This window comes from Lepidochelys kempii, chromosome 9 (genome assembly GCF_965140265.1).
Source record: "Lepidochelys kempii isolate rLepKem1 chromosome 9, rLepKem1.hap2, whole genome shotgun sequence".
NCBI lineage: Eukaryota > Metazoa > Chordata > Testudines > Cheloniidae > Lepidochelys > Lepidochelys kempii.
Genome location: NC_133264.1, coordinates 79142403 through 79149098, shown reverse-complemented (window position 1 = coordinate 79149098; position 6696 = coordinate 79142403).

The window sequence follows — 6696 nt, the reverse complement described above, 5'->3', positions numbered from 1 at the left end:
GCTGTGGCGGCATAAGCCACGTCTCAAGCTAGCCACCTGAGCGCTGTCCTGCCCAACCACTTGGGTACATACTCAGGCTGCCAACCCATGCCACTGTGGCCACGCTGCTGTTTTTAGTGCACTAGCACTAGCTAGCAAGTCTATCTACCTGCACTTAGACCCACATCAGTGCATGCCTCCCATGCTCTATTTGTCTCGTTTGTGCAGTGAGAGCCTGCCAGCCTCAAAGCCTACTGAGATCAATGGGAGTCTTTCCACTGATTTCAGTGGGCTCTGCATCATATCCTAGGGCCCCAGTCCAGTAAAGCATATAAGCAATTGACTTAAATTCACCTGCTTAAAGTTAAGCACATGTATACATGATTTGCTGTTTCAGGTTCTAAGTGAGGGGAATATGGAAACTTTGATTTTGTTCTTTTTTATTTATTTACAGCAATCATCAGTTCCTGGAATCCCAAAAATTAAATCTAAAACATGAAAAGGCAGGCAGATTTTAAGGGCTAACTGCAGTGACAAAGCTTATAATATACACACAAGTTTTGCAGAGGTTTTTGCATCAGTTATTTTATGGGCGAGTGTAGCACTTTAATATGAAATAGACAGGCAAAATCTGTTGTCCAGAACAGTTGGATTTCAATGAGATGTTGGAATGACATTGCAATTGTATGCAGTAATATTTATTGTCTGTGGTAAGACTGTCAAATGCAAGAAGTCTGATAATTTTCTATGGCATTTGCATTCAAGAGCCAATAACCAACCTGAATGTATTCTCTATCATCCTTTAGCCCAGACAAAATAGTTTTGGATTTTTTTATATCTATCTCCCTATGGTATTTACATAGCACACATCACTGAGAGACAGATTTTAATACCCCTGCTCTCACTGAGTAGTACTTCAATCACAAGAGGTTCCCTTGGAAGAAATGGGATTGCTTGTGGAGTGAGGTACTACTCAGTGTGAGTAAGGGTATCAGACTCTGGCCCTGTAGTATTTAGGTGCTAAGATTCCTCTACTAAATCACAGTCTACCAGGGACAAATCATATTTAAAAAGTTAACCTGGGGTGTAATTAATCTTATTTCATAGGACAAGAAAGGGTGTCCCAAATAATTTTAGTGTATACAATAAAGCACTGTAATTTGGAATCAGTATAAATGAGGATGCAAACTGTTGCTAGGAGGCAACACCCAGACCTATTTAACCTGGTAAATTATTGTGTAAAATCTAAATGCTGTGGGCCAGACCAGGCTCTGTAATCCACTAAGTTTCTTTAGAAGTGGGTGCTGTTGTGGTTTCCCTGATCACTGGTTTAAACTATGTTTAGTCTTAAAGTGAATCTCTCCAAGTTACTCAGTACTCAGGGAACAAAGAAACCATCCTGAGCTTGTAAAACTGCATCTGCAAAAGCAAGCTGAGTTCTACTCATTTAGCGATGTACGTTTACTGCAACCATCACCACTGTATCTGTGCACCTAACAATTTTATTACAAGTGAACACAAGAAGATCTCTGTGCTTCTCTGTCTTTCCCGATCTGCAGGTTGTTATGAAAAGCCAGTGCATCTTTGATCTTGTTGTAAATGAGCAATTGTTACATTCTTCTCACTATCACTCAAAATAATAAATAGCCATTAGAAATGATTGGGTCTATTACCCAAGGTTTTTAGAATCCACAGCAGGGATAACTTAATTGTTTCTCCTTAGGCACTGTCGGGAATAAATCAATGGGAACACAGCAATTCCATCTGATGAAAGATTAATGCAAGCAAGCATGCTTTGTATAAAACTGAAGTTGATTAGATTTAAGCACACAAAGACATAAGAAATAGGTTTAGAACATTCCAAATGTTTACCTAGAATTTGGAACGATATTGAGTAATTAACAGCAGGTACGCAGTGGCCAGTAGCTTACCCCCACAGGGAGAAAAGGGATCAGGAAAAATGTCTCACAAGATGGCTTCAGAGGACTGCTTTAAAGTACACTATTTTAGCTAGTTTTTTATAACTAACTTTTACAAAACACATAGGTTCGTTAGAGAGACTCCTATTAAATTATTACTTTTTAAATTTTTAATAAACTATTAACAAACATTTTAAACCATTTTAATAATAAAAATACTTGTATATTAAAGGCTCTTAAATTTAAGGTTTTTGGTTTCTTAACATTTTTAGTTTTAGTTGTTGACTTTTTTATTTTAATTAGCAGAAACTGCCAGCTAGTTTTGACCTTGCCTCTAAAAGCTGGCTTTCAAATTAATCCTATACTATGTGGTGTTCTATTTTATTAATTCATGGTGGCTGAATGCACATAATATGGTTGTAATTAGTTTGATCACATTCTGGGGTACATATACCCCTGAAATCCAGGGCAACAATTCATACTGGCTGATACATGGGGACAGGTATCTCTCTCTTTCCCTTGCTATTGGCAGTTCCTCCTAGCTGTTGAACACACTTGCTCTCTAGAGCTCCCTCTAGAGGTTGGAAGGAACCACCACTAGTTACAAACCAATTAAAAGTAGCCACTTATAGCAACGGTAACAAATACCAAAATACTGTATTATTTACTTTACAAGGGTTCAAAGTCGTGGAAGAAGGGGATAAGAGCTATAAAGCTTTCAACCCAAAGGGTCTGTTCTTGTCCCTATTGAAGACAATGGCAAATGCCCCTATTGACATTATTGATTCAGGATCCAGCCATAGGAGAATAGGAAGGATGGGTTTATTTGATAGCTAGAGTGGAATAAAATAGAAGAGATTTCCCTGACAAAATAATTAACAAGAAACAAAGGTTCCGTTCTCAGATATCCCAGCATCAATAATACATCTGTCTCAAAGGCAGCCTCATCTCCAGACCCTGCAGCAATTTTAGTTAAATATTTCATTTCTATTCTAGTATTGACTTTTGTTAAATTGCAAGAATTTAAAGAGTTGGCTGTTAATCTGAAACTTGATAATTGATAGAGAGAAGTAATCTTGCATGGCTCTGCCCAATTAAAATTCCATTAAAAACAAAACACAACAAAAGCAATACCCTTCGGAAGTAGAGGGCAACGAATTAGATTTGTATATAATAGGTGTTAAGAGTTAAAAATATTGTTACTTTGAATACTGTCATCTTTTGTTTGCTCTAAAATAGTTAAAACTTCTCATTTTGTTGTAAACACATTACTGCCCGCCACAAATGTAAAAAAATCAAGAGTCAAGCCCCCGAAACTCAAGAGGATGGTTTTAAAATTGTTAATAATAATTTGGGATTCTTGCAATTTGCCTTCTGCTTTTCAGTATTTAGGATTCACTGGGGACACATTTTTAAAGCTTTTCTTTGCAACTATGAAGGCTAGAAACGTGTTTTGTAATAAAAGCTGAGCTTCTCATATATTCAAGTGATTCTAGCAACTGTAGCTTCAAAAATACCATTTATCATGAGACTTCATCATAAACGACATTATTGTTGATCATCTAGTATATTAATGGGAAAGGGAATTACATTTATTTTTCTTTTTTAACCTAACAGTGCTTTTTAACTTTTTACAAACTTTTCCCTTTTCCCCCCTTCAATATTCCTGCCTTCCTCGCCAGTCTCCCCCCTGCTCAGTTAGTGGCTGCTCTTTGGAGCTAGTGAAGTTTTCAAGCTGCGTATCCCTCAGCACTTTGGGCATAGACGAACAGGAGGAGTTGGAGGGCAGAATGGTCGAGTTTCAAAATCCACCGGAGAAATGGCGAGATAGATGAGAAGACATTTATATTTAAAGGACAGCAGCAGCCCACGCTAGAGAGAGTGCGGATCCAAAATGGGAGTTGTCCAGATGTGATCAGTGTAGAAAAGACTGGAGGTCCGGGGGTGGAGGGAAAGAGAGGGGAGCGCAATGATATAATGAAAAAAAAATCAATAAAAACAAGGAGCAATCACACGTCCGAGCCCTATTGCATCACCCGATGAAAGTAACAGAAGGCACAACATTATTTCCCTCCTCACCCTTCCCGAAGTATTTATGTTTGATGCGTCCCTTAAACCAATGTGTTCTCTCATCCCTGGTGTCTGAACAGAATGCAGACCAGGGAAACACTGGGGGAAAGATTGTAATTCCCTTCCGCACGCTACACAACGCCTTCCTCCCCAGATAACCCCAGGAACTTCACTGCAACCCGGGGAGTAAGAAGCTACTCCGTACATGAATACCAGAACCTGGCCTTTGAGTGGGAAATCTGACACGTGGACAACCGCCGACTTTCTGATCCAAGTGTACAAAAGCAGGGCAGCAAAAGCATTTAAGCCAGTGCATTTAAGCCAGTGGTGGGCAGCCTGCGGCCCGCATGTGGCCTGTCAGAGTAATCCGCTGGCCGGGGTCGTGTAGTAAACTGCTCCGTGTAGGAATGTGCTACTGGTAGCAGTTACTGATACGTTAGATTGTAAGAAACTGCTATTGTAGTACACAGCTACCTGAGGACACTACACCGGCCGCTGGACAGTTTATTGACATTGACCGGCCGCAGGCACGGCCGCCCGCAGCTCCCAGTGGCCGCAATGCCGCGTTCCGGCCACGGGAAGCGGCTGCCAGCATGTCCCCTGCACGTATGTTATAGAGACACTGAGGGCGCATAAAGGACATCGCCAACTTTTATGTGGATCTATTTTATGGTTATCCTCTCTTGCTTGTAAATATGCTTTTAAAAGTCTGAACGTGATTCTTCCCTGACCGATTCTCTCTCTCTCTCTCCCCTCCCCCCCTCCATTTGGCATGTATTGTTATTTGTTACTCCGCTCCCTTTGTCTCTGAAGGAGTTGAAATTAACACGACCCTTTTTGCGTAGCTTCACTGAACACCTTTCAATTACCGTTTCATCAGGGATAGGCACGACGATGGGCATGGTGCTTACAAGGAAACGAGCTACTCGTGACCTGAAACCAGAGGCTCAAACATTCGTTTTTCGTGCGACCCACACAAATGGTGGTTATTGTGTTGTGTGTGGGGTGGGGGGGTAGGGGGGTCATGTACAGACTAGTGGATTATAAAAGACATGCTTATTGTCTGGACCGAAGTGTCTCTTCAATTTTTCAGATGATGCCACGACTGTGAAGAAGGGACAGAAGCAAACTCCTTTGCTACACGAAATCTGTATGATACTCAATTTTCTTAGCTGTAAATCGAAACGTGTGTAGATTCACTGGGTAGAAGGGCAACTTAATTATTACGGCTGGTGGGAAAATTTCAATGAAAACAAATCTTCAGTGAAAAACGAAAATGAGGATTTTCATGAACATGCCCTCCCCTCGCTCCCCCCCCCCCCCACGCCGCTTTCCATCTAGCTCAGCTAATTATTACCTTAAGGGGTGGGTCACGCAGATGACAGAAAAGGAGCTAATCCACTGTGGGTACGCGAAATGTATCACGACGAGGCTTTGCTGCAGACTTGCACCCCATTTACATGCTTGTTGTTCTTCCCCATGCCCTGGAAATAAGGCCTCTTCTCCTTCTTAAACATTTCCTGATACACCGCTGACAGGAGAATGCATTGGTCTACACGCCAGGAAGCTGCATTTATGTTTTACATGTAATTGTGCATGATTACAGGACGAACCAATATAATGTAGACGCAAATCTCTGAGGCGATGTAAACGTAGGGCCATCTGTGTAGGTATCTATATACGTGTGCACACGCACCAATGTACTGTAATTGTATGCACCCTTCTACCCAGCATACGCGCTCCGTTTGTTCTAAATCGCACAGCCCTATTATATACATATATGTATACATGTATGCTTGTTCATAGGTATTGCGCATGTGGTTTACCATGTGCCATGCATTTATGCTGTGTGAGTGCATGACTGTATTTGCACATGACATGTGTGTGCTTTGGTGTATGCGTATGCAATGAGCGCGCCCTGTGTATGAATGGTTGTGTATGACAGAACAATTTATGCAGGCACGTGTACTTTGTGTGTGTGTGTGTGTGTGTGTGTGTGTGTGTGTGCGCACAATGCAAGCGTCCTCCTGGTAAAAGCGAGCCTCAGTACTTATATGTACGTGGCGTACTCAGGCACCAGCATGGTAAAGTACCGCTGAGTGATCAATGTGAAATACCTTGGTGGATTTTATTACGAGCCTCTTCTGATTGACGCCCCTCCTGCTTCTCTTCAGCCCGGAGCTCTCTGCCAATTCCGCTCCCCACCCGCCGGCTCTGCTGGCCGAGGAGCCAGACAGAGAGCAACAGGACGGATTCGAGTGAGCGAAAGTCCCAGCTCCAGTCCGGCGCGCAGCACTCGCCGCTGATCGCTCGGGCTCCGCGGGGCACACACCGCTCCCCCCACAGCCCCGGGAAAAGGCTCGGTCGGGGGCCGCGCGCGCCGGCGGGGCGGAGCAGCAGCTCAGCTACTGGGCGAAGAGAAACCAGCCCGAGTTGCAGCAAAGAGCCCCGGGAGCCATCTGCTGCGCGCAGAGTCTGCTGCGAGGGATTGCTCGGGGGACGCGCTTTCCCTTTCCCCCAGCACTTGTTGCTGTTTCAACCCGAGACCTAGCTCTGCGGCAGCCGTTTGAAGCCCGGACGATTTGGGCTCTGGGGTGGTAACAACCTCTCCGAATTTGCTGTCGTCCCCCACCGCCCCCGCCCCCAGCCGCATCCCTCCCCGCCGCCGATCCTGGTGCAGCGTCGCTGGGACGCCGTGTAAATATTTTTGCAGCCGTGAAACGGTTTG